The sequence below is a fragment of the Dermacentor albipictus genome, chromosome 5 (assembly GCF_038994185.2).
Source record: "Dermacentor albipictus isolate Rhodes 1998 colony chromosome 5, USDA_Dalb.pri_finalv2, whole genome shotgun sequence".
Classification (NCBI taxonomy): domain Eukaryota; kingdom Metazoa; phylum Arthropoda; class Arachnida; order Ixodida; family Ixodidae; genus Dermacentor; species Dermacentor albipictus.
This window is the reverse complement of record NC_091825.1, coordinates 45,355,192-45,367,353: the sequence shown is the minus strand read 5'-3', so window position 1 is coordinate 45,367,353 and position 12,162 is coordinate 45,355,192. Positions and strand designations below refer to the sequence as shown.

Genomic DNA, 12,162 nt, shown 5'->3' with positions numbered 1-12,162 from the left:
CCAACGTCCAGACAGGATAATGTGTACTCGCAGGAGGAGTCGTCACTGGCCTTCGGGGGAAGCGGTGATCGGGATAGCGCGTCAGCATCGGAGTGCTTTCGCCCGGAATGATAAACCACGCGGATGTCATATTCTTGGATTTGCAATGCCCAGCGGGCAAGGCGGCCCGATGGATCTTTGAGCGTCGACAGCCAACATAGTGCGTGGTGGTCGGTCACTACGTCGAATGATCGGTCCCATAAATATGAGCGAAACTTGCCAAGCGCCCATACAGTGGCCAAACACTCCATTTATGTAACGCTGTAATCAGTCTCCCCCTTGGTTAACGTGCGACTCACGTATGCGATGACGTATTCTGTGCGGCCAGGTGGACGCTGTGCCAACACAGCACCACGGCCTGCACCGCTTGCATCAGCATGGATTTCGGTTGGCGCTTGAGGGTCAAAATGACGAAGAATGGGTGGCGTCGGGAGAAGACAGCGCAAGGTTTTGAAGGCGTCGTCACAGGCTGGAGACCATGATGAGAGATCTCTAGCGCCAAGGAGCTGCGTGTGAGGCGGTATAATTGACGCAAAATTTCGAACGAATCACTGGAAGTAAGAGCAGAGGCCGATAAAACTGCGTAGCTCTTTCATAGTGGCAGGTTTTGAGAACGCAGTAACAGCACGTAGCTTCTCAGGATCCGAGCGAACGTCCTCCTTTGACGCGACATGGCCTAAAATTGTGAGCTGACGAACAGCAAATCGACACTTCTTCAGGTTAAGTTGCAACCCGGCGTTGGTCAAGGAAGTGAGTACGTGCTGGGGGCGGAACAGGTGCGTTGCGAAATCAGGGGCGAACACCACAATGTCGTCAAGATAGCAACGACAGATTTTTCATTTGAGTCCACGCAGAACATTATCCATCATTCTTTCAAACGCAGCAGGTGCGTTGCAAAGTCCGAAAGGCGTGACGGTGAATTCATACAAGCCGTCTGGTGTAACAAAGGCAGTTTTGGGGTGATTGGCCTCTGCCATCGGAACCTGCAAATGGCATAACCGCAAATACAGCGAAGAAAAGATCTCGGCTCCCTGCAAACAGTCCAGAGCATCATCAATGCGTGGTAATGGCTAGACATTCTTCAGCGTGATCTTGTTCAACCGTCGAAAATCAACAGGGAAGTGGATGGAACCATCTTTTTTGTAACGAGGACCACGGGAGAGGCCGATGGCCTTTGGGAAGGTTGAATGACGCCTCGGCAGAGCATGTAATCGACCTGGTCTGCAATGACACGACGTTCCGTAGTGGACACGCGATATGGTCTTTGTCGCAGCGGTGAGTGAGAGCCAGTGTCGATGTAATGCTCGACCGTCGATGCACGGCCAAGAGATGTTTGCGCAAAGTCGAAAGAACGGCGGAAGTGCTTAAGGACTGCGAGAATTTGAGATCGCTGCGAGTGCGTCAGATCTTCGGCGATGAATGGGCTGCACACACCAGTTCATGTTGAGTGGGGTACGGAGAGGGCACTCAGTTAATGGACGGGAGTAGAAGGCACTTCGTCGAGGACGGAGACAGTTCGTGTTGAATCGACCGACTCGACGTAACCAAGGCATTCGCGGCGGAGCAGTGATAGCGGTGATGAAAGATGATTGCAAATGGGCATCGTGCTGACACCGGCGGCAAGGTCAAGAGCTGCAAAGGGCAAAGGAAGCGCTTTTCGGGTAACAAAGTGATGAGAGGGCATGAAGAAGACCGTCCCATCGAATATGGTACTATAGAAGACTGGTAAAAATGCTGAAGAGCACGGGGGAATACAGGTGCCTTCTTTCACGATTACAAGCAGCGTTAGGGCAAATGGGTTGAGCACTCACCGTTCGAAGCGACAATCCAGACAGATACTCAATTTACGAAGCGAACGGCAAAACCTGGCATCCATAACTGGAATAGCGGCACCGGTATCGACGAGGGCGACTGTGGCGACATTTTCGATAAACACATCAATGACAATGGCAGGTAAAGGAGGAGGACTTCGGCACGTCGACACTAGCGCAGTTCTTGCCTCAGGAACTGCGTGTCCAGTTTCCCTCTTCGTTAGAGACGAGTCGTCGACGCATAGGGGAAAGCGATCGACGACGTGGAGAGGGTGATCGGAGGCGTTCGAAGCGAGAACGGCGATCAGTCTGGGAGCGAGCTGATGATTGGTCGGAGCGTCCGTAAGGCGCATTTGAGTCAGGCGGCACATAAAGCGTTCGGCGATCGTCATCGAACGCCTATGATTGGCGGCGGCAGAACCTCGCAACATGACTGGGACACCTACATACGAAGCATATAGGGCGATTGTCCGGCGTACGCCAGGGGTTAGCGACGGCAGTGGTGGCCCAGGGGTTGGGAGGGAAAGGGCGGTGCACAGTGCGCTGGAAGCGACGCACGGGCACAGTGCGGGTGGCCATTGCAGCAACTGCAGCATAAGTAAGTGGTGTAGTCACGACATTATGCTGGTCAACAGCCGGCACCGCTTCTGCGACCTCTTCATGGATTACGTTACGGAGATGAGACGGTAAAGTGCTGGCAGACTCCTGAGTGACGGACACCAGAGATAGCTCTCGTGTGATTTCTTCGCGGACGAAATCATTGATTTGGGTTTACAGGGAGGCTTGTTCTGGGCCGTTGGTCAGGCTGTAGAGTGACGCCGCATTTGGTGTGCAATGTCGCCTTGTCAGAGCTCACTGCTTACGTAATTCATCATAGCTCTGGCACATGCTGATGACTTCGCCAACACTGCGCGGGTCCTTGGCCACAAGCATCTGGAACGCGTCATCATCGATTTCCTTGATGACGTGCTTGATCTTTTCCCCTTTCGTCATGGCAGCGTTCACGCGCCTGCACAAATCTAGCATGTCTTTTGTATAGCTGGTGAATGTCTCACCCGTGTCCTTTGTGCGTTCACACAAACGCTGCACGGCTCGGAGTTGCCTGATGGCGGGTTGGTCAAATACTTCTGTAATCGACGCCTTGAACGCCGACCAGGTTCGGATATCCCTCTCATGCTTTCTGAACCCGAGACTGGCCACGCCCGCGAGGTATAATGATGCGTAAGCCAGTTTGTCCCAGTCATTCCATTTGTTTTGAACGCTCACCTATTCGTAGGACGACAGCTACTCTTCAATGTCGTTGTCGTCGGTTCCGTTGAAGATAGGAGGCTCCCGCTGTCGAACGGTGCCAGCGCAAGAGACGGGTGGCGATGGAAGGGTCTGCTGGTTGGCGTCCCGCATGGCGGAGCGTAGCGTCTGAGAAGGGAGTTTCAGGATGATAGAATGGAACGTTATCCCGCACCAGTCCACCACTTATAAAGGAGATTTATTGGGGTTCGTAGCGACCGCCGGTTCTAGGATGCATAGAGCAGTTCCCGAGCTCGAGCCTCTGCTGCACGCTTGATGCAGCCGCTGCTGCTGGCTGTGCGCACGTTCATCATCTATATATATATATATATATATATATATATATCTATATATATATATTCACAGTGAAGTAGGCGCGCGTATGAAGCGGTTTATTGACGTTTCGGCCGGGGTCCGGCCTTCATCAGAATGCATTGCATGGTGTCAGTACAGTTAATATACATGCGCTTATCAACCAAATGAAGATACGTTAACATGAAAAACGAATAAAATGGGCGAACAAAATACATCCGAATCGTTCAAAGGATAGCTGACACGTGTATAGACCGATGGCAATCGCCATCGGTCTATACACGTGTCAGCTATCCTTTGAACGATTCGGATGTATTTTGTTCGCCCATTTTATTCGTTTTTCATGTTAACGTATCTTCATTTGGTTGATAAGCGCATGTATATTAACTGTACTGACACCATGCAATGCATTCTGATGAAGGCCGGACCCCGGCCGAAACGTCAATAAACCGCTTCATACGCGCGCCTACTTCACTGTGAATATTTACCCGGACCCAGAACTGCATTTTTTCTGGTATATATATATATATATATATATATATATATATATATATATATATATATATATATATATATATATATATATATATATATATATATTATGAGTCCATAACGTCATGGTGCACCCGGTCACATGATATCGCCGTTCCACGATTAACATGTGACATCCACACCTAATAAAGGCAACCCTTTAAGCTTCATACCTGTTCATTGCAGTTCTATGGGGCCTCCATTTGTTTAGCCCGTCACAGAACACACTGAGCTTTACTCTCTGCTGTCCACGTCTCGACAGGCGTGGGTTCATCCGCTGCTGCGCAGTTCGTGGTGCAGCGTCATCACCCGTATGCGCACGCTCCTGCGCATCGTTCTAGGGAAATTTGGAGAGTTTACTTTTATTGGGGGAACATGTCACATTTATATCCCGTGTTGTTGCTTTCCTGTGACCGGTCAGAAGTGCACCATATATATATATATATATATATATATATATATATATATATATATATATATTATTTATTTAAAATACATTACGGGCCCCATGGGGGCATTGTGTAAGGGGGTTACAGAGTAAGCATCCTTCTAATGTGGTACACAATAGATGAACATATCAGGGGGTACAATTCCTGAATGTGATATTCAGGGAAAAAGACTCAAAAAAGCAATAATATATACAAGGCAATACAAGTGAACACACGACGCAGCATAAAATAGCAATTCACAAGAGCGAGATAGCAATGCATAAAAAAAATATCACAGGAAGTTCGAAGCAGATTGCAAAGTGTACGAAAAAAGATAAAGTGATTTGTAAGTGCTATTTTGAAAAATGCTCGTGTAGGAGATGACGAAATTTTTCTTGATCTGACTCGGAAGCAATGTGCTCAGGTAGATTGTTCCACAAGCGAATGGCCATAGGGAGCGCGGAAAACTTAAAAGCATGTGTCGTACCGTACATGCGCGCAAAGCTTAAGTGGTGATTTAATTGACGAGACGTCGATTTTATATATATATATATATATATATATATATATATATATATATAAAATGGGAAATGGGAATATATATATATATATATATATATATATATATATATATATATATATATATATATATATGTAATCGTGTATCAACACCACACGCATTGTTACTTAGTGAAGAAAGTACAATTTGTTCATTGTATCCTTATGGAAATGGGAACATTAGCTTTTAAGCTCGCATCATATAAGCAATTATCCCATACCCTTGCAAAGAAACCAAAGATCGCTTTATGTGATATCGTTTACCCGCCGTGGTTGCTTAGTGGCAATGGTGCTGAGCACAAGGTCGCGCTATCGAATCCTGGCCACGGCGGCCGCATTTTAATGGGGGTGAAATGCGAAGACACAAATGTGTTTAGATGTAGGGGCACGCTAAAGAATCCCAGGTGGTTTAAATTTCCGGAGTCCCCCACTACAGCCTGCTTCACATTCAGATCGTGGTTTCGGCATGTAAAATCCTATAAGTTATTTTAATGTGATATGGCTTCTATCTTTTCACATCTGTAATAAAGATACCGGACAGCCTCGTTAATTTCGTGGTTTTGAAAACGTGCCCGCCCCAAGATCTTACTTCTGCATATGTAGGCTGACGCTGTCATCATCATCATCATCAGCCTAGTTACGCCCACTGCATGGCAAAGGCCTCTCCCATACTTCTACAACTACACCGGTCATGTACTAATTGTGGCCATGTTGTCCCGGCAAACGTCTTAATGTCATCCGCCCACCTAACTTTCTGCCACCCCCTGCTACGCTTCCCTTCCCTTGGAATCCAGTCCGTAACCCTTAATGACCATCGGGTATCTTCCCATGCCCATTTCTTTTTCTTGATTTCAACGAAGATGTCATTTACCCGCGTTTGTTGCCTCACCCAATCTGCTCTTTTCTTATCCCTTAACGTTACACCGATCATTCTTCTTTCCATAGCTCGTTGCGTCGTCCTCAATTTCAGCAGAACCCTTTTCGTAAGCCTCCAGGTTTCTGCCCCATATGTGTGTACTGGTCACACAGCTGTTATACACTTTCCTTTTGAGGGATAGTGGCAACCTGCTGTTCATGATTTGAGAATGCCTGCCAAACGCACCCCAGCCAATTCTTATTCTTCTGGTTATTTCAGTCTCATGATCCGGATCCGTGGTCACTACCTGCCCTAAGTAGATGTATTCCCTTACAACTTCCAGTGCCTCGCTACCTATCGTAAACTGCTGTTCTCTACCGAGACTGTTAAACATTACTTTAGTTTTCTGCAGATTAATTTTCAGACCCACCCTTCTGCTTTGCCTCTCCAGGTCAGTGAGCATGCATTGCAATCGGTCTCCTGAGTTACTAAGCAAGGCAATATCATCAGCGAATCGCAAGTTGTTAAGGTATTCTCCATCAACTTTTATCCCCCATTCTTCCCACTGCAGGCCTCTGAATACCTCCTGTAAACATGCGGTGAATAGCACTGGAGAGATCGTATCTCCCTGTCTGACGCCTTTCTTTATTGGGATTTTGTTGCTTTCTTTGTAGAGGACTACGGTGGCTGTCGAGCCGCCATAGATATCTTCCAGTATTTTTACATATGGCTCATCTACACCCTGATTCCGTAATGCCTCCATGACTGCTGAGGTTTCGGCTGAATCGAACGCTTTCTCGTAATCAATGAAAGCTATATATAAGGGTTGGTTATATTCTGCACATTTTTCTATCACCTCATTGATAGTGTGAATATGGTCTATTGTTGAGTAGCCTTTACGGAATCCTGCCTGGTCCTTTGGTTGACAGAAGTCTGAGGTGTTCCTGATTCTATTTGCGATTACCTTAGTAAATACTTTGTAGGCAACGGACAGTAGGCTGTGCGGTCTATAACTTTTCAAGTCTTTGACGTCCCCTTTCTTATGGATTAGGATTATGTTACCGTTCTTCCAAGATTCCGGTACGCTCGAGGTTATGAGGCATTGCGTATACAGGGTGGCCAGTTTCTCTAGAACAATCTGACCACCATCCTTCAACCAATCTGCTGTTACCTGATCCTCCCCAGCTGCCTTCCTCCTTTGCAAAGCTCCCAAGGTTTTCTTTACTTCTTCTGGCGTTACCTGCGGGATTTCGAATTCCTCTAGGCTATTCTCTCTTCCATGATCGTCGTGGGTGCCACTGGTACTATATAAATCTCTGTAGACCTCCTCAGCCACTTGAACTATCTCATTCATATTAGTAACGATATTGCCGGCTTTGTCTCTCAACACACACATCTGATTCTTGCCTATTCCTCGTTTCTTCTGCACTGTTTTTAGGCTTCCTCCGTTCCTGAGAGCCTGTTCAATTCTATCCATATTATAGGTCCTGATGTCCGCTGTCTTACGCTTGTTGATTAACTTAGAAAGTTCTGCCAGTTCTATTCTAGCTGTAGGGTTAGAGGCTTTCATACATTCGCGTTTCTTGATCAGATTTTTTGTCTCCTGCGATAGCTTACTGGTTTCCTGTCTAACGGCGTTACCACCGACTTCTATTGCGCACTCCTTAACGATGCCCATGAGATTCTCGTTCATTGCTTCAACACTAAGGTCCTCTTCCTGAGTTAAAGCCGAATACCTGTTCTGTAGCTTGATCCCGAATTCCTCTAGTTTCCCTCTTACCGCTAACTCATTGATCGGCTTGTTGTGTACCAGTTTCTTCCGTTCCCTCCTCAAGTCTAGGCTAATTCGAGTTCTTACCATCCTATGGTCAGCGCAGCGTACCCTGCAGAGCACGTCTACATCTTGTATGATGCCAGGGTTCGCGCAGAATATGAAGTCTTCTAGTCTCACCATTCGGGCTCCTCCACGTCCACTTTCGACTAACCCGCTTGCGGAAAAGCGTATTCATTATCCGCATATTATTCTGTTCTGCAAACTCCACTAATAACTCTCCATTGCCATTATTAGAGCCTATGCCATATTCCCCCACTGACTTGTCTCTAGCCTGCTTCTTGCCTACCCTGGCATTGAAGTTGCCCATCAGTATACTGTGTTTTGTTTTCACTTTACCAATGACCGATTCCATGTCTTCATAGAAGCTTTCGACTTCCTGGTCATCATGACCGCATGTAGGGGCATAGACTTGTACCACCTTCAATTTGTACCTCTTACTAAGTTTCACAACAAGATCTGCCACCCTTTCGTTAATGCTATAGAATACCTGTATGTTACAGGCTATTTCCTTTTTAATCAGGAATCCGACTCCTAGTTCTCGTCTCTCCGCTAAGCCCCTGTAGCACAGTACGTGCCCGCTTTTTAGCACTGTATATGCTTCTTTTGTCCTCCTAACCTCACTGAGCCCTATTATATCCCATTTACCACCCTCTTATTCCTCCAATAACACTGCTAGACTCGCCTCACTAGATAACGTTCTAACGTTAAACGTTGCCAGGTTCAGATTCCAATGGCGGCCTGTCCGGAGCCAGGTATTCTTAGCACCCTCTGCAGCGTCACAGATCTGACCGCCGCCGTGGTCAGTTGCTTCGCGGCTGCTGGGGACTGAGGGCCGGGGTTTGATTGTTGTATTCATATGGGAGGTTGTGGCCAAGTACTGCACCAGGGTGGCCAATCCTTCTCTGGTGAGAGAGTGCGTTACAGGTTCTGGTCGCCGGGATCAGGCCGCACTCCAGGCCTGTTTGTGCAATTTTCTCAACACAAGTTTTTTTTTGTATTTTCCGGTGGTGAATGGCGCGGCACCGGGATTTGAACCACGGTCCTCTTGCACGGGAGACAGATACTCTACCTTCACGGCAGTAGTTAAATTAAAAAATTAAATTATGGGGTTTAACGTGACAAAACCACTTTCTGATTCTGAGGCATGCCGTAGTGGGGGACTCCGGAAATTTCGACCTCCTGGGGTTTCTTAACGTGCACCTATTTCTAACTACACGGGTGTTTTCGCATTTCGCCCCCATCGAAATGCGGCCGCCGTGGCCGGGATCCGATCTCGCGCCCTCGTGCTCAGGAGTCTAACACCATAGCCACTGAGCAACCACGGCGGGTCCCGCAGGAGTTGTACGCCTCATTTAACCTACAGAGGTGCCCTATTTGATCAGTCAAGGTTGACCAATCTGAGCTCGGTTATACCGCACGGATGGCACTCGACTAGAGAACCTGGTATTTATGACTTGCACATGTGTCGTCATACCTAATTGAGGATGTATATAATTTTTAGGAGGGTTCCCGTGCAGTCATAAAATAAAGGAAAAGACTATAAAAAGCAAAAAAAAAGAAAAAAAGGGAAAAAAGGGAACATGACAGGTGATTTGCACTCATGACCCTTGGATGTTGCCCGGAAAGATAGCTCAGTCGGTTGGTTCGTCAGGCCCCAGGTTACTGTCAAGCGCCATAGCTCCTGCTCCGAGCCTCATACTTACGTGGAAAGGGACTCATGTTGTCCGCGACAGTCGATTTTCGACAGTCGATTTTCGTGACCGTCGACAGTGGTTGTAAGGCATAATTACTTGGGAAGAAGGGGGGGGGGAAGATGAGGGGGGAAATATGCGCTCACCGAGAGGGCATCGTCAGCACGAGACCACCACCAGGCACCTTACTGAGATGTGGGGAGCTTCGCGGCCGCAACGAAGCCTCCCTTCTCTGCCGGCCAAGAGGGGAAAACGCGCTTTCCGATCGCTCAAGGTTGCGCGGACATAGTAGTGTAGCTCTAGCGTCTAGGAAAAGCTTAAACAGGTGCGAGGGCGGCACGCATAGCGTGGGAAGCTAGCCGCCAGAATAGCTATCTCAAGGCCTGCTGCTGACGAGGGCGAAATACATTCGTGTAATTATAATAACCCTAATAGGACTACTTTCGGAAGAACAAAAAAAAGAAAAAGAAAGGAAACGGCTCAGAAGGCTATACTACGAGAGCTATGACTGATAATTTTCTAGCTGAGCACGAGGTCGCGGGATCGAATCCCGGCCACGGCGGCTGCATTTCGATGGGGGCGAAATGCGAAAACACCCGTGTGCTTAGATTTAGGTGCACGTTAAAGAACCCCAGGTGGTCAAAATTTCCGGAGTCCTCCACTACGGCGTGCCTCATAATCAGAAAGTGGTTTTGGCACGTAAAACCCCAAATATTATTATTATAATTTTCTATATATATATGTATTCATCTCATCTATGGGATCGCATGCGCGCGTTGTTTCTTTGGCTCTGCGTGTATTAGTGAAGAGAGCCAGTTTAAGGGCGGAAAAGAATGAAGGAAAGGAACGCCAAATTGCAGCGCCGTGGTTTTAAAGCGCACCCGTGGTAGAGAAACGGAAGGCGATATAAGCGTGCGTGGCTATGTTACGCACATGATAACACAGCAATCAGCACTCGAATATAATTAAAACCCTGATAATAATTGTAAATATTGATCTCATCTATGGGATGTAATGCGCGCGTTGTTGCTTTATCTCTACGTGTATTAGTGAAGAGAGACAGCTTAAGGGCGGAGAAGAATGAAGGAAAGGAAAGCAAAATTTCAGCGCCGTGGTTTCAAAGCACACCCGTGGTAGAGAAACAGAAGGCGATATAAGCGTGCGTGGCTATGATACGCACACGAAAAAATGCCTTAAAATAGTTAGACTTGGGGGAAAGCTTCGCTAACAAACGATAGCACAGCAATCACCATTCGAATATAATTATAACCCTAATAATAATTTTAAATATTCATCTCATCTATGGGATCTAATGCGCGCGCTGTTGCTTTGTCTCTGCGTGTAGTAGTTAAAAGAGCCAGATTAAGGGCGGAGAAGAAGTAAGGAAAGCAAAGTCTCTGAAGTAAAATTGCAGCGCCGTGGTTTTAAAGCGCAACCGTGGTGCAGAAACGGAAGGCGATATAAGCGTACGTGGCCATGATACGCACACGACAAACTGCCTTAAAATATTTAGACTTGAAGGGAAAGCTTCGTTAACAAACTATAACGCGGCAATCAGCACTCGAATACGACGAGAGAAATTATTGAGACATGGAAAATTCCCTTGAAATAAATGTGGTTTGCGAGACAAATGCTTGTAAGTATTGAAACTCTTAAAATATGAGGGGGGAAATATGCGCTCACCGAGAGGGCATCGTCAGCACGAGACCACCACCAGGCACCTTACTGAGATGTGGGGAGCTTCGCGGCCGGAACGAAGCCTCCCTTCTCTGCCGGCCTAAAGGGGAAAAAGCGCTTTCCGATCGCTCAAGGTTTGCGCGGACATAGTAGTATAGCTCTAGCGTCTAGGAAAAGCTTAAACAGGTGCGAGGGCGGCACGCATAGCGTGGGAAGCTAGCCGCCAGAATAGGCTATACGCAAGATTAAATATTATGATTCGCTAGTTGTGGCAGTCACCGTCTGCTGCTTTTTGCAGCTTTGAAATAGTCCTCGTCAGCCTCTTTATGGGTACGATGAACCGAATGTAATTATTGCAACGGAGAAATTGCCAGCCGCATAATTTTTCCGCCTAGACCTGTGCTTCGTAGGCGATGCAGCATACGCCTCTTCGATACCACATCGAAGCTGGGCATGCGGAGCTGCATCAAAATTTCACGACAACAAAGTCAACGTGATTATTACTCTTGCGCACTGTGCCTTCTTTAAGCAAGAACCACGCATACGTTGATTCATACGGTAAAACTCGTCCAAGTGTGAGTTTCAAATTTAAACACTGAAAAGTAAGAGAATTGAAGTATCCGTTCTCACGCGCAATGCGTCGGCAGGATCGCTGTTGCTTTCGTCTTCACCGAAGCATACTGGGGGCATTGAAGAAGCCACAGTAATGAATAAAACTATGATGGAACGCATTGTTGCTTCTAACTGAAGACCTGAGTGCACACGTTGCTCCCCTAGCAAACGAAAGACACCGCGAAATCGGCCAGGATGCTTGGTAATATAAGAGAATACCACTTTACACAAAAAGAACAAAAAGCGCAATTCACAACAGCGAGAGGACTCACTTTTTTCTGACAATGATACCTAAGTTTTTACTGTTCGTACTGTTCTTGTCGTGTTCCCATGGGACAAAGAACGTTGACGAACTCGTCTTGTCAAAACATTAGGTCGCATATCAATAAAGCCAAAATTAGCTGACAAAGAAAAGTGAAAAGCAGTCCACTCTAAATTGCATGAGATTTTGAGAGGGTGGAATATTGAAGCCAGAAAAACAAAACGAAATCAAGCAAGAAAAGCCGCGTTCCATTCTCTACAGAAA

The 12,162-nt window shown here is 46.9% G+C and overlaps 1 long non-coding RNA gene across 1 annotated transcript in view; it reads right to left on the bottom strand.

The window, feature by feature from the left end:
* LOC135900533 (uncharacterized) overlaps positions 1-11,766 on the bottom strand; it is a 61,372-nt gene extending 49,606 nt beyond the window's left edge. Inside the window, exon 1 of the long non-coding RNA XR_010563896.1 lies at positions 11,655-11,766. This is a non-coding gene — a long non-coding RNA (uncharacterized lncRNA). The remainder of the gene's footprint in view (positions 1-11,654) is intronic.
* Positions 11,767-12,162: the final 396 nt, after the last annotated feature.